The sequence below is a fragment of the Pinus tabuliformis genome, chromosome 7 (assembly GCF_031772625.1).
Source record: "Pinus tabuliformis cultivar Carrire ecotype Pingquan chromosome 7, CPIR1, whole genome shotgun sequence".
Classification (NCBI taxonomy): Eukaryota; Viridiplantae; Streptophyta; class Pinopsida; order Pinales; family Pinaceae; genus Pinus; species Pinus tabuliformis.
Window position 1 is genome coordinate 559240933 of NC_142293.1, and position 15899 is coordinate 559256831.

General features: G+C 34.2%; 2 pseudogenes; both read left to right on the top strand.

Moving 5' to 3' along the window:
• The first annotated feature begins 2374 nt into the window (after positions 1 to 2374).
• On the top strand, positions 2375 to 4169 carry LOC149248612 (phospholipase A1-Igamma1, chloroplastic pseudogene; annotated as a pseudogene).
• A 10393-nt stretch (positions 4170 to 14562) lies between these two features.
• LOC149248613 (uncharacterized) lies at positions 14563 to 15504 on the top strand (annotated as a pseudogene).
• The last annotated feature ends 395 nt before the right edge of the window (positions 15505 to 15899 follow it).

Sequence of the window (15899 nt, forward strand, 5' to 3'; positions counted from 1 at the left end):
CTATTGTGATTCATGTTCGAAGTTCTTTATGATGTTGGCACCCTTAGCTGCAGGTTTCATGACTTCCATGGGGAGATCATGGGCCAATTAGATCTCCATTGTTTTGGTAAGTGACGAGTTCGTCTAATTTCTTTATCAACTGTCATTTTGAAATAATTTATATTCAACTGTAAAATGTTTTCAAACTCAAAGGTAAGAATTTTTAAATAGTGATATATAATATTTAACATTTAGAATATATTGTAGGAATTTTTCAAAATTAAGAATTTGTAAATATCCATAACTAATATTTAGTATTTAATATTAAATTACAGACATTTACTATTGAGGGACTTGATTGGCTTTTCATTTGACATAGTAGGCTTAAATCTTAATATTATCAAAAGAAATCTTTCATCTTTGCTCTTTGAGAACCTTTAGACTTCAAACAACATGATATCATATTCAGGTTTGTTTGGAAGCATAATAAAACAGCAACATATTAACTTCTCCGAGTCGTTGACTTTGAGAAAGTTGCCAACATTCTTGAATTTGTTGGAAATGCTGCCCTGTTTTTTCTTAGTGACCTAACTAGCCGAAAGGAATTTACACTCCTATTGCTTCAATTTGAAATGTTTACTTTATTTTGTTGGACAATCAAAATAATGGACAACATTGATAATGCATTATACATGAATAGAGTATATGCCAGCTGTTGTCACTAACTCAAACAATCTTAAATTGATATTGTTTGCTAGATGAAGTGTCATTTGCCAGTGTGGACAAGATTGAAGGAAGTAACTAGGCATTAGCATATTTGAAAGGTGCATAGATTGAAGTTATCATCCATGCTTGGACTCAAAAACTTGAGTTGAAGAGGACACAAATAAATAAAATATCCTTTCCTAATTGTGTTCGGTCCAAGCTTAAAATTCCAACATTAATGATTGTGGCGAACTGATGGATGTTGAAGCATTGTTAACAACATTAATGTCACTAAATTTTTAATAGTTGTCAATATAATGACACATCTTTGTGGTCTCCCAAAACTCATCCATTTTGTCTTCATAATTTCCCCTGCTCTGCATGGCAACATAAAAACCAACAGTTTCCTCAACACTCAAAGAATTAAATAAGGAACTGTATAAATTTTGTAGTCATTTAGCTATCCACCTACGTGTTTTTCCATCAAGCATCTTACTCTGGGATAACCAAATGTCGTAATGGAAAATTCCCTTCAACAAGTAAGCAACCAATGAAGTAGAAGGTTGCTCTTCGTAATCCAACATATTTTGTGCTTTTTTTTTATCAAGAACATTAGCCTCATTCCTGAAGTAGTGTGGACTAGATTATGGAATCTCACACTAGGAACCATTTTGTGGCTTGGGAAATGAGTCGCTAGCTGCAGGACCTTGACATAGATTAATATTTATTCTATTAAAAATATGAGTTTTTATATTTAGTGATTTTTTTTTTGGATGATCTTTCCCAATTTTCTTTTTCTTAGGTGTATTTTTACATTTTTAAAAGCAATTATTAATATTATTTAATATTAAATAAATACTATTCAATATTAAATACTATTCATATATATCAATCATATTTATTAATATGGTTGATTGACACAAATTTTCTTAATATATTAACCACATTTACTAATATGATTGTGCTAGTCACTTATTATAATAAAAATTAATATGTGATTCTACTAGTCACTCATTATAATGAAAATTAATATGAAAACAACATTTTTAGAAAGAAAAGATGCGAAGACCACAAAAAGCGCTATAAAAGTAATGATAACGCAGTGTGTGGAAAAATAGGAGAGAATCTTTGTGTGGCTATGTAGTGCAATTTCCATGGAATTGTGATTATGGTCATGGGTTGGTTGGACCAGAGAATCTTCGTGTGGCTTTCTTCTGCAATTTCCATGCACATAGAAAATCAGGAAGAGTCGTCGAAATGTACACATGGAGTCACTACTATTCAGTATCGTAATTCATGTTTTTATTGGAATGCAGATTTTAAGAATTTGAATGGTAATTCATGTTAATATATGGTCGCTGATTTTAATAGGATTGCATGGAAGATTTTAAGAATTTATTAACTCAGGTTATTATATGGTAGCTGAGTTTAATTTCACCTTTTATTTATTAAATTCCAAAATATTTTTATAATTTAAAATCAAAATAGCCATACAGAGTAGTCAACCTGGAAACCTAGTCATACATAGTAGTCAGCTACCTGGAAACCTGAAGATTACGCGGCATAACGCGAGATAACGCGTTCACACTAATTTCATTTTTCCTTTAAAACCGCTGCTTCCGCCTTCAATTGGAGGCCGTGCTGGTTCTCTCACATTGCAATCTCTCTTCAACTCAACACAATCGAAACCCCTCTCGCCCTACGCTCTCGCCATGATTCAATCGGCCCACATCTCTTTATCTCACGCTCCGCCGTTTCGTGCAACAAATCCCAGCCATATTCCGGCTGCTGCTTCTGGTGACTGCATTGTTTTCCCTGTGAAACCGATAGTGCCCAAGACTCTCGTCTGTCAGTCATCTCTAAATCTATGGAATCCTTCCAACAAACGTCCGTCCGCAAAACAGAAGCGGTGGTCACCTATTCTCGTACGGGCGGTGGAGAAACCCCAACAGAACGTGCGCAACTCTGGTGTTCGTAAGACCGCCCAACCACCTGATTTGTCTCTCGACATCAAGGTCGTCGACAGGCCGATTGCCCGGCCGATATTCCCCGGCGAGCACGAAAATTTTGGGACCCAAGATCCCGTGCAGGAAATTCTCCCGCTCTCGCCCAAAGAATCCCTCAGCCAGGAGAACTGGCGACAGTATCAGGGATCAGAAAACTGGGCAGGGCTTGTGGGCGATCGATTGCATCCGAATCTGAGACGAGAAATCGTGAGATACGGCGAGTTTGCGCAGGCCACCTACGACGCATTCGACTTTGAGCCCCATTCTAAATACTGCGGAAGCTGCCGATACGGGCGACAGAAGATGTTCCACAAGGTCGGGCTGGACAACACGGGGTACAACATCACCAAGTATCTGTACGCCATGTCGGACATTCACCTCCCTAAATGGTTCGGCCGCCCATCTTCCATGGACGACGATACATGGAGCAAGGACTCCAACTGGATTGGATACGTTGCGGTGAGCACAGACGAGGAGGTGAGGCGCCTGGGGAGGCGAGACATCGTGGTGGCGTGGAGGGGGACTGTGACGCAGCTCGAGTGGATGGAGGTTTTTCAGGATATTCTCCATCCCTTGGGAGGGGTGGGCAGCCTGCAGGACAATTCATCAGTGAAGGTGGAGCGAGGGTTTCTGAGCATATATACCTCAAAGGATCACAACACCAGGTACAACAAGCTCAGCGCTTCCGAGCAGGCAATGAAGGAGCTCGGTCGCCTGGTGGACGTGTACACGCAGAAAGGAGAAGACGTGAGTATCACCATGACCGGCCACAGTCTTGGTGGTGCCCTCGCTCTGCTCAGCGCCTACGAGATCGCAGCGAAGGGCCTCAATTCGCACAAATCCGATCCCGACAGTGGGCAACTGGGCTTTCAAAGACAGATTGGAGGCGATGGGGGTGAAGGTTCTGCGCGTGGTGAGCAAACAGGACATGGTGCCCAAGATGCCCGGGATCGTCTTGAACGAAGGGATGGAAAAATTCGAGCGACTGATGAAGCCGTTGCTTGACAATTTCCCGTGGACATACGCCCACGTTGGAGTGGAAGTCAAGTTGGATCATGGACGTTCGCCTTCTCTGAAACAAAATCTCGACCCTGCAGAGTATCACAACTTGGAGGGATATCTTCATTTGTTGGATGGCTTCGAGAGCTCGTGCGCCCCATTCCGAGGGGGTGCCAAACGAGACGTGGCGTTGGTGAACAAGGCCTCCGACATGGTGAGGCCGGAGCTTATGGTGCCGGGAAACTGGTACCAATTGGAGAACAAGGGCCTCGTCCGCAACTCGTATGGAAGATGGGTGCAGCCTGAACGAGATCCCGAGGATATCCCATCTCCTAACCACGTACTAGTACCAGCTGAGAAATGTCAAAATAATAATGTTGTATGAAGGGTCCTGCAAGGATTCCTTACATAGTTGTGTGTAGGGGAGATATATAATCTGTCAGTTTTGCTGAACATATAAAAACATTATTTTGGTTCCAATTTGGTCCATTCCTACTTTTCAATTATTTATTTTTAAAATTTATTTTTTTATATAATTTTACGGGGTTAGTTTTGTCCTCATATTCATTCGTCCATTCCAACTTTTCAATTACTTATTTTTAAAATTTATTTTATTATATAATTATACCGATTTTAATATTATAATATAATTGGTTTATATATAATTTTAATAAAGAAATAGGAACAATTACATTAAAATTAGTTAATTATCTAAATAAATTTCTTATTTTATTAACTAATCTCATCACCCAGTGTTTTGGGAATAGGTTATTAATATTAAAATTAAAATGACAGTGATATCTCATTTTCCATAATTTGTTTAATATCTTTTATATAAATTGGAAACCCATAATGTGTTTAATATCTTTTATATATAATATTTGAAATTGTTTTAATGTGTAATATTTTTTATATATAATATTTGAAATGGTTTTTAATGAGTTTTTTAAATTAAATTTCAAAAATTTATATATAATTTTAATTTAAAAAAATGTATTGCCTATAAATATAAATAGAGAAAAGTTGAATTTTTTTTTATATAGTTTTAAGTTCAATTATAGTAAATTATAAATATAAAATTTAATATATATAATGTTTTTTAGGGATTAACATTTTTATAAATTTTATGAATTTTCTGATGTTGTGGATAACAATTTAATCATTTTTTTAAAATAAAGGATGAAGTTTTTGTTTTTGCTTCTTTTGTTTTTAAGATATATAATTTGGTGTTAAATTTACATAAAGGCATTAAAAAATGATTTCTTTATAAAATTAATAACATTGAGGGGAGTCGGGGGAGGTAGGAGAAAGTAGGGCCCTTTTTAGCCTTAAGAAAAAGTTATTTCACAATATGCATGGGCTTAGGTAAAACAACAAACAACCAAGTTGAGTTCCACGCTTAGTGGAAAGGCTTGGAATTAACCATAGCAAGGAAAATCACTAGATTGATAGTTTTTAGAGACTCAATGATTGTCATCCAAAAAGTGATCAAGGCTTTGAGGGAGGCTTGTCCTGATTCTTCTGCCTTACTGTCACATACCCAACCCCTTCTGTCACCTCAAGGGATGGGGTATATAATTTTTTTCCCCTTCTTTCCTCTTGTTCGTTTCCATTTGCCCAAGTGCTTAGGTTGTCTAACCCTTTGCGGGATGACTTCTTTTAACTAATGACTCTACACTATCAGTCTCATTTTTACGTGAAATTCCCATAGGAAAGACATAAGGCCAGAGCTCACAAGCCTGAAACTTTTATGTGCCATTCTTATTATGCCAATCCCCTAGTCACATTCTTCAAGAAATGACCAAGGGTTGGGCTTAACCCATAGCCCCTTCCATCCTGGTGCAATCCTTCACGACTCCTCTATAACCTGTCGGAGTCAATCTCTTAGGCTATATGTCCCGTCAGATCTGCCCCCTCTACTCTGATTGGTGTCGTCTTCCAACACAATCGTCCTCCCTATCCCAACATTTCTTTCTCGGTGGTTTCCCAAACTGTAAGCGCACTTTATAGTAGTGATGTCTAATGTGTAACTGTTCAATGGCAGTGTTCCTATATACTCATATGTATGTGGAGCGTTGTCCTATATACCCAAAGGTACGTGGAAGAACATTTTGATATACTTCGATGTGCATGAAAAACCGACCGTCCCCGTGATGTAACATTGAGAAGTAACAAAAACTCCTACATTTAATGACATGGGAAAACGTCTTCTAGCATAGACCACTATGTGTGTCATTAATTTTCCAAATGATCCTTATGTTAATTGAATAAATTTTAAAGATGATCTTGATTTAAGTTTCAGTTTCAAGGCCCGCAAAACAAATTCACCTAAACTTCCTATAATGCAACTAGCATGATTTAAAAAAAAATTGTTCAATGAAGATCTATCTACGGGAAGGAAAATGCTTCAAACAATAATGAAAAAAATAATGATGCAACAAACCAGAAATTCCTAACCTAATATCTCCAAATTTACTATTCCAATTCAATTCAAAGCCTAATGCATGAACAAAATGAAAATTTTTCTTTTATTTTCCTTTTCAATTTTCAAATGTAATGAAAATGAAATATCACTAGATTATTGAATCAAAATAATTCATATAGACTAGAAATAAAAATGAAAGTCTTTTATCAAATCAACAACCAAGACAAGTGATTAAAAACCCTAATTTAAAAGGAGAAACAAAAAAAACAAAATCTCATCAAAAGGAAAACGCACTTAAATTTAAACACACTAATGGCTTTACACAGACATAGACCAGTTCAAAGACTTGGGAAAATACACTGGATCATAACAAATCTTAGAGAAAGGAATAAAAATGAAAATTTTGCATCTTATGGGGACTATTGCAGAATACATATGATAACCAGTGTGAGTCATCGCACCCACAAAGAGAGACAAATGCGCGGGGTCACTCTATCTCAGACTAGAAAGTGCACTAGAGTTGATTTTGTTCAAAAGACGAAACAAAAACCCTACCAAGCTCAGGATTATACTTTCCTAAGATTGATTACTATCTGAAAAAGGTAAAATTGAGTTTCTTTCAAAGGTCTAAAATGATTAGGAAAACGAAACCACTAAAGGAACCTCTTGTTCCCCAATATGGTCGCCAAGTTGTTTAACAGATAATTCCCTTTTTGTGGACAAAAGCAAACTCCCTAGATCAAGTGGATGGATCTAGAAACAATAGAGAAAAAAATTCTTATGCTTTCCTTAGAGAAATTAGAACATGGAGGAAAGACTTACCTGGAATCCAATGCAATTTATCCTCTTCTCCTTGCTTGTAAGCATTAGCTCCAAATACAAATGATATAAATGAAACTTGCAACACAAAAATAAGCAAGAACACTACAACATACAAATATCATGTACCAACATCTCTAAAGAATGAGTCAAGAGGGTGTCGTAATAAATATGCATTAATGACACATATGTATAGGAAAGCAAAGCACTTTTTGTATTAATGAATGTAGGAAAAATTGCAACCCTTTACATATATTGATCTTGTAGATGTCTCCCAACTATCTCGTCTTTTCTTTGCCACAAAGCAAGCCTTCAATCACAACTCAAGTGCATGGATGGATAATGGGTCCCTAAGCACAAAGAAACAACATGAGGGTATAACTAAGAGTCTCCAAAAGGCAACCTAAACTCCATGGAAGGAAAAAAAATTATAGGGTAAATGAAGTGATCTGGGAATTACCAATCTAAGTTTAAGATCCACATATAAGGGAGGATAAGCTCTAAGGATAAGAGATAAGACCTCAAGTATAGGATTTCAAGATCTTGATTTAACAGTAAATAGTTAAAACCACTCGAGAATCTTCTAGAAAGAGAAGATTCAGAATTATTTTTAATTTTTACCTAATTCTAGATGCCAGAGCGCCTACAGCAAAGGAAACATGCGTTGGTCAGTGTAGTTGCTATGTGTACAACTTGCAATAGTGCAGGTTGCATGAAGGGAAAGTGCGACGGGGCTAAAGCTTAGGATTTTGAGCTATTTAACCCAAAATTCTTGGAACTTTTGGAGAGAGGATGCTTTAGGCTTTGCAAGGGATGAATGAAAAGTGTTCAAGGATGATGATTAACCTGGTTCCTAGGCCATTTGATTGGACGTGACAAAATGATCTATAACACTAAGAATCTACCGAGTGCTAAGAGATATCAAATGTATTTTGACTTTAAAAGAGGTTTGCATGTCAAGAATTTGATCCCTCTGAGTGCTTGGTATATCCAGAGTTAATATGGATCTAGGCTTGTTTAATTTCCACCTTTAAACAGGCTATATTCTACATGAATACTATGGGTCATTTTTATTTTTATTTGATTTTAATAGGGTTATTTTTTTTATCAAGTGAAAATGGTTACATTACATTACGCTAAATTACAACATCTCTATCATACTGGTTGGAGAGAAACTCTTCAGGAAATGATTATTTTTTAAAATTAGCATAGATCAATCTTAATTCTAGATTTACCAATCACCAAGGGATCAAATCTCTCAAGATGCAAAGTTTTTTTTTAATGCAAAACTTAAGAAATGTTTTGCATGTTGAAATATTCGTTTCCTCTTAGTTATTGGTAGATTCGAAGTTAAGATGGATCTATGTTGACTTTGAACAACACACTAAAAAAATGATATATATATATATATATATATATATATATATATATATATATATATATATATATATATATATATATAGATGACATTGAAATATTTTATTTATGATTCACATTCTACATATTAAAATTGTTAATACTACCTCAATCATATTTGGAAGTAGAATGCATACATCTATATGACACACTCTCTTTATATATAATCATTTTTGTTATCAATATTTTTTAAAATGTTACATGTTTATTTATTTGTCTCTCTCTATATATTTTTTGTTATTAATATTTAAAATGTTACAACTCAATTGCATATTAAAAAATGAATTAAATAGAAATCCCCCCCCCCCCCCCCAAAAAAAAAAAATCCATATTAAACTTTTTTAACTAGTAAAATGTTATATCTATATATATATATATATATATATATATATATATATATATATATATATATATATATATATATATACTTTTATTAGTATATATATGTTTATATATACTTTATTTTTTCTTATATAGTATATACATAGTTGACATTGAAATATTTTATTTGTAATTCACATTTTACACATTAAAATATTAATACATGCCTCAATGGAAATAGAAAACGTATATCCATAGGACTTTCTCTATATAAGTAAATATTTTTGTTATAAATATGTTTTAAAATGTTATATGTTCACTTATTTGTCTATCGGTATATAATTTTTGTTATTAATATTCAAAATGTTACATGCCAACTCCATAATAATAAAATAAATGAATTACAAATGGAACCTATTTATGGAATAAGAACTCATATATATATATATATATATATATATATATATATATATATATATATATATATATATATATATATATATATATATAGTTTTATATTGTATATACACAGTTGACATTGAAATATTTTATTTATATGTAATATCACAACCTTTAAAGCTCATGTATTTAAATATGGTAAAATATTATTAATTTATTTAACTGTTACATCAAGAATTCATTGCAAAACTAATTTTAACATCTATGAACTTAAATGACTAGAGAATAAGATTTAGAGGAGGTAAGGGGTCCACTTTTTGGTAGGTGAACTTTTCTTCAGCTTTTGAAGGAAATGAACAAAAGACCCTTCGCACAACATGGCAAGAAAAATTCTTGCGGTACCTAGAGGATCCACAAGAATTGTACTATTAAAACAAACAAAAAACTGTGATAGACAAAACAAAGTTGTGGAGTGTGATGGCCTTAATTAAATATGAATGTAAAGGAGAGAAAGTGCAAATGAATTTGCAAAGACACCACTGACATAGAACTGAATATGGAAGTAGAAGCTAAGGGAACAAAGGGTAGATTCTTCAAGGAAAAGATAAGTGATATGTGTGTTGAATTCTTGAAATATTACATGGCTAGATTAATGGTGTTAATTCCATGGTTTTGTGTATAAAAGTTAAGTTAACCTTATTATTGTTTTAAAAAAAGTTTGTCTTTTTCTTATGCATAACAAGATGGATTAACTATGATATTTTCTTGAAAAAGGAATGCATGAGAACCTTGCACGTAAAAGATAAAGAAGCTATCATATTCTCTTGGAAAAAATTCGTGTGAACCATTCACATAAAAGATAGAAATACATGTCATATCTTAGGAAAAAAAAGTGTTTTTATAAAAAAAAATAATAGCTAATATGTAGTTGCATGAAAAAATAACAATTATGTTAGTTTCCTTTGGAAAATATTATGTGTTAATATGTAGAATAATTGTCGCTATGGTTTTAAACTCCTCAAATAGGAATATGTGTTTATTTTTTATAGATGCCTTGAGGAACAAACAGGGATTGGATGATCTTTCCTTTTAAGAATGAGAACATGTTTTTGCATGTGAAATAATAACTCTTGAGTTAGATTACTTGAAAAGAATATGTGATTATTTTTATAGATTTTTGAAAATGACCATGTACTTATACGCATATACATAATAGATATTTTTCTAATTTTCTTGGAAAAAATGTGTGTTTAGGTGCACAAAAACAACAGTCGTCATGTTAGTTTTTCTTGAAGAGAATATGTATTTATGTACATAAAAAGGTTAGCTAATGTGTTAGTGTTCTTGGAAAATAACATGTGTATTGCATGCAAAAGAGAATCACTATTGAGAAATAAGTATTTATATGCACAAGGATAATGGTTGTGAGCCTAACATATTTTGAAAAGAATATGAATTTGCATGCACAAAGATCATAGTTAATGTGCTAGATTCTTTTAAAATGTGAGAGTTGAAATAGTTTTTCTTTTGAAAATAATATGCCTTGTGCAAGAAATAGTAGTTACTGTGGTGTTCAACTTTGAAAATACTTCCCTCATACTGTCCGAAGAGATGGGGATCATTGAGGTTCTTTTAAATATTACCGTATTCATGGATATAAAAGCAGAATGTAATTGTTTCCCTTTCTCAAGATACAAGTGAAGTAGGGACAAGTGAGCATGCTTTGGTAATATTTGTGTATTTTACCTCATGCACGTAAGATATGAATGGACCAACCTGTGTCATAATCATACATGTGTAAAGATAAACAAACATGTTTTGGTAGTTATCTACTTTTAATTAATCCATGTGCAATGTTAATAAAGAGACATGTCTCAATACTTTGTATGTGTTTTAATTGTGCACATGAAAAGATACTTGGAGCATAACTAGTAAAAGATTTATTATTTGGATGTCATAGTTTTCTAACACTAGTAATTGCACAAAAGGATTATAACTCTTGTGAAGGACGGATTATATTTAACATTATGCCAAACAAAAAACTAGTGGTCCATGTAGATTAAAAGAATGCCAACTGCATGATAATCCACTAATGGAAATAACCAGACCACAAAGACATAATGTTCAAGGATTTGTGGGTAAATGATATCATGATTAATATAATAACTTCTACCTAGTTATGTTGTATTTAAGATGATATTTCTTTGTAATATTTTTTGATAATGGTCAGGGGATAGACTCCCTTACATCCATTGAGTGAGGGGTGAACGCCCTCATGAGACATTTAATAAAATTAAACGTTTTTTGGTTTTTCACTACAAGGTTCCCAGGGTATATCGAAGTTTAATGATGTGTTTTACTTTTGTGTCATTCTAATGATGTTGCTTCCTTGCATGAAAATTAACATTTACATCATCAAATATGTGAATAACTAGCCTATGTAAATGAATGATGAAAATGATATAAGATTACAACAGAGAGCTTTATGTTAATATGTTGCTACAATGGTTGTTTGTTATGTAACTTTCTATTCCGTTTATAAAGTTAATTTATGTAATGAAAATAATTTTATCTAATGGTCAATGAAGGAGAATGGATTAAGTAATTCATAACGTTACATGCTAGTAAATAATGTGAAATTTTTCTAATCCTATGTGTTTTTACACGAGGTTTACTGAGGGATGTTACAAGTGGTATTAGAGCAAAAGATTGAAACATTGGTGCCTTTTGGAAATCCGTAAGGGAAAAAGAAGTAGAGGTATGATACTAATGAGCATCGACTCAAGTATGATTCTAAGAAATTACATATGATATATGCAGTAGACTACATTTGACATTAAATGCATGATGCATTTTAATAACCGCATTGAAGAATAGTAAGTGATAATTTCTTCTTTAAAATTGTGCTCATGAAATTCGAATCTTTATGTGAGTAAAAGATAATAAAAATTATGTTGCATTTATGGACAATCCTGAGCACTCACTAGTGATCATGTAGATTAACTACCAACCTTTGCATGCATACTCCTATAATAATGTTTAATGGTGCATTTAGATAAAAGTTACTAAAGTTACAATGCACTGCTTATAAAGAATGAATGCCATGTATCATTCAGTTTGATAATGAAAGAATGAAAAGGTGGGGAGTTGTTCTTGAAGAGGACAATCAAATGTTTTAAAAGATATTGAAAGAATCCCTTTGGATGTTTAAAATAAACAATGAGTCAAGTGGTAGGACTTGGCATTAATGACTAATTGACGATTGAGTCTTGCCATGGATTTGGATTGAATTAAGATTGTTGGTTTGAATAATTATTAAAATTATATGCATGAACCCATTTTGATTGAATATTATTACAATTTGTAAACAAGGTGATTATGGTATTTCACTTCTTGTTATTGGTCTATTGATGACACTACATTGTTGGATTTGAGTTTGATTGAATTGTTACCATAATTGTTACTGAAAATTACTTACTAATGATAATTCAATGTTTTTGTATTATCAAAGCTTTGTAGAAGCTTTTACACATAATAGTATCATATGCAATAAACTGCAATTATTGCGAAAATTGATACTTGTTTAACAATGCATACACATGATTGTAATTTCTTCTATGATACAAAGAACTTAGATCATGATACAATAGTGTCATTAAAGTGATTTATTTAATGTATTGTTATGCCATTAATAAAATGGAAATGAAAAAGGGTCGTGTCTTTTCAAATGAACATACATAAATAATAATTGGTAGGGTGAGAGCAGCTAAGATTATTTGATAGTATTATAATGAACTGAAATGCATGAGATGAAATAGATTATTTATGTTCTAGTAACTTAATGATAGAACTACTGGTAATATGATTTCGATGATTACATTTCTTGTTCAAACTTCAAAACTTTACAAATTGATGATTCAATGATGATTTTAGTTGGTATGCATTCTACATCTTACAAATATGTTAATTTCATCCTTTAGAAACTCATCAAATGTGTGTGAACACTGCGGTGACATTACATTAAATCTAATCAGTTAAGTCTAGTGTGTTGTGGAAATGTGGTGTCTTCGTTGTAATCACTAAACAAAAATAGGGATGGCATTTTGAACCTATCAACATTATTGATTTGTTTAACCAAGAAAGGTTTGTGTGATTGACTTGAATTTGGTAATGTTGCATAATGACAATTGATTAGATACATATGCATAAATGAAGTGTCATTTTAGTGACTATTAATTGTTGTTGGAAAAACAACTTCATGAAAACTTTGTCTTAAAGTTCCTTGGATGTAGCATCTAGAAGATGTATCCTGATTGTTATGCTTATTTTTAATGCATAAAACTGGTTTATGAAATGTGGATAGGACAATACCTTTCTACATTGTTGAAATATTGAATTCACAATATATTTTGTAGAAGGTATGCTTTTATCAAAAGCAGTAATGACTAATGTTGCTAGTGTGATTAAGAAGGGGTAACTTAATGGTAGCATATCGATGTTTCAATAACATGGAACATAAGAAACAGTGAAAGGTAAAAAATTGCAATGTGATTTACAACTGTAAATGAGAAGGTATAATGTTATGATATGCAAGATATGGTAATGCTTTTCTAAATTTCATGATGGTTATTATGTGGAAAATTTGGAATGAATATCACCTGTATGATATGATATGTCAGTTATGAATTCCTGTCAAATTTACTTTTACAGATTATGGGACCCATGTTGAGGGTCAACTATGAATGCATGATGTACATAAATGTTCCTATGTTTTAATGTTAATGTGCATATGGCCAGTTATGTAAATTACAATGGGAAAAGGTGCAAAAAGTGAATTTCACATGTTAGAAAGTGATGGGACGGTTGTGAAAGCCCCAAGGAGGCTATGGGTTGATGGAAGTGTCTTGTCAAGATTTCCTCTCTAGATAGATGATATCAGTATGGGAAAAGAGTTGGCCAAGATGGTGAGAGGGCAAAAATCTTGAGGAAAATCTATTAGTTTTGCAGCCTGTTGGAGGAGGCCCAAAGAGTGAGTTCTTGAGCTTTAAATTCCTCATAGACATGACATTGTTGAAGGAGTAGGTAGGACAATGCCAAGAGGAACCCTATATTAGACCCTGTGTTGTATGTGGAATTTCCAAGCTAAACCTATTATGGTCAATGGAATTCCAGACTAAACCCTATGTGGTCAGTGAAATCCTAGGCTAGACATGGTGTGGTCGGAGAGCCCTAGGTCAACCTGGTATGGTTTGTGTCAAAGAACTGTTCTAGATGTGAAATGGGCTCAAACTAGCCATGGAAACAATTTCCCATTGGTTGGGAGGAGCATTATTTTTCCCACTATGGTTATCATAGTTGTACAAGTTAAGTAATCATATAAGTGATGTGTTAAAAATTACTTTTCTATATGATTGTCTAAGAATTTTATGTACATATGTTGGACACAGATTGTCATTGATGTCAATATGGCAATATTCGAGGAGCAGATAAACGACAAAGATGGAGACTGTGTATGATTTGGGGAGCAAGATGATCGAAGGTTTGAGCAAGGAGAAGGTCCAGAGTGGGGATGTGATTGTGATCGATAAAGCTTCTGGGAAGATTACAAAGTTGGGGTGGTCTTTTGCGAGGTCCAGGGATTATGATGCAATGGGGCCGCAGACCAAGTTCGTACAGTGCCTGGATGGAGAGCTTTAGAAATGCAAAGAAGTGGTGCATTGCGTTACGCTGCATGAGATTGATGTCATCAATAGCAGGACGCAAGGGTTTCTGGCCCTCTTTACAGGAGATACTGGAGAGATCCATTCTGAAGTGAGGGAACAGATTGACAGTAAAGTTGTTGAATGGAGGGAAGAAGGCAAAGCTGAAATTGTACCAGGTGTGCTTTTTATTGACGAAGTCCATATGCTTGACATTGAATGCTTCTCATTTTTTAATCACGCTCTGGAGAATGAGATGGCACCCATATTGGTTGTTGCAACAAATCGTGGCATCACAAAAATCCATGGAACAAATTACAAGTCTCCACATGGTATACCCATTGATCTATTAGACCACCTGCTCATTATTTCGACACAGCCATACACGAAGATGAATGTGAGCTGTTGGATCAAAGAGCAATGGATCCAACGGTTGTCGCACGCGAAAGATGTGTGGACGATAATGCGCAGGAGACGTACAGGTAGGCGGTAAGCGATATTCCCCACACTGCCCACCGAGGTTCGGTGGTATATGTACAAGGGCCAACGATCCAATCAAAATACGATGTGTGGCAGAAGAAAACCGATGCCCCCGTAGGTTAACACGTATGCAGGTTTCGGCGAGGAAAGGTGCAACTATCGTCCGATCGCGGCGGGGTTTGATCAGATAGTGAGGACATGCACGAGATTTAATGTGCAAGCAAAAGGCCGTAGCGACGCAGGAACTGTTGGATGAGAGTGATCAACGGTTGTGATTACGAATGCGGCAGAGGCTAATATGGGCGCGTTTACGTGGGTTTTTGGAATAAAAGAGAAACGGCAAGGCAAAAGGGTGTTTCTAGTCTTTTATATGAGTTTTCGTTCCTTTGGTTTTTGGATCGCAATGGCAATGGCGGCTTCCACCATGATGAGATCGTCTGTTACGGCAGGATCGTTTCATGAAAATCATCGTCCTTTTGTGGCGATTGATTCACAGATCCGATCGAAGATAACCAGAACCGATGGCATAGTCAGATTGCCTTTCGGAAGCTTTGGAAGCAATTTCTTTGGATCCACTACAGAGTTTGGCTAGGGTTTAGCCTTACAATGTCAGAGTGCTAGGACTTTGCAACCAGTTAGAGCTATTACAAC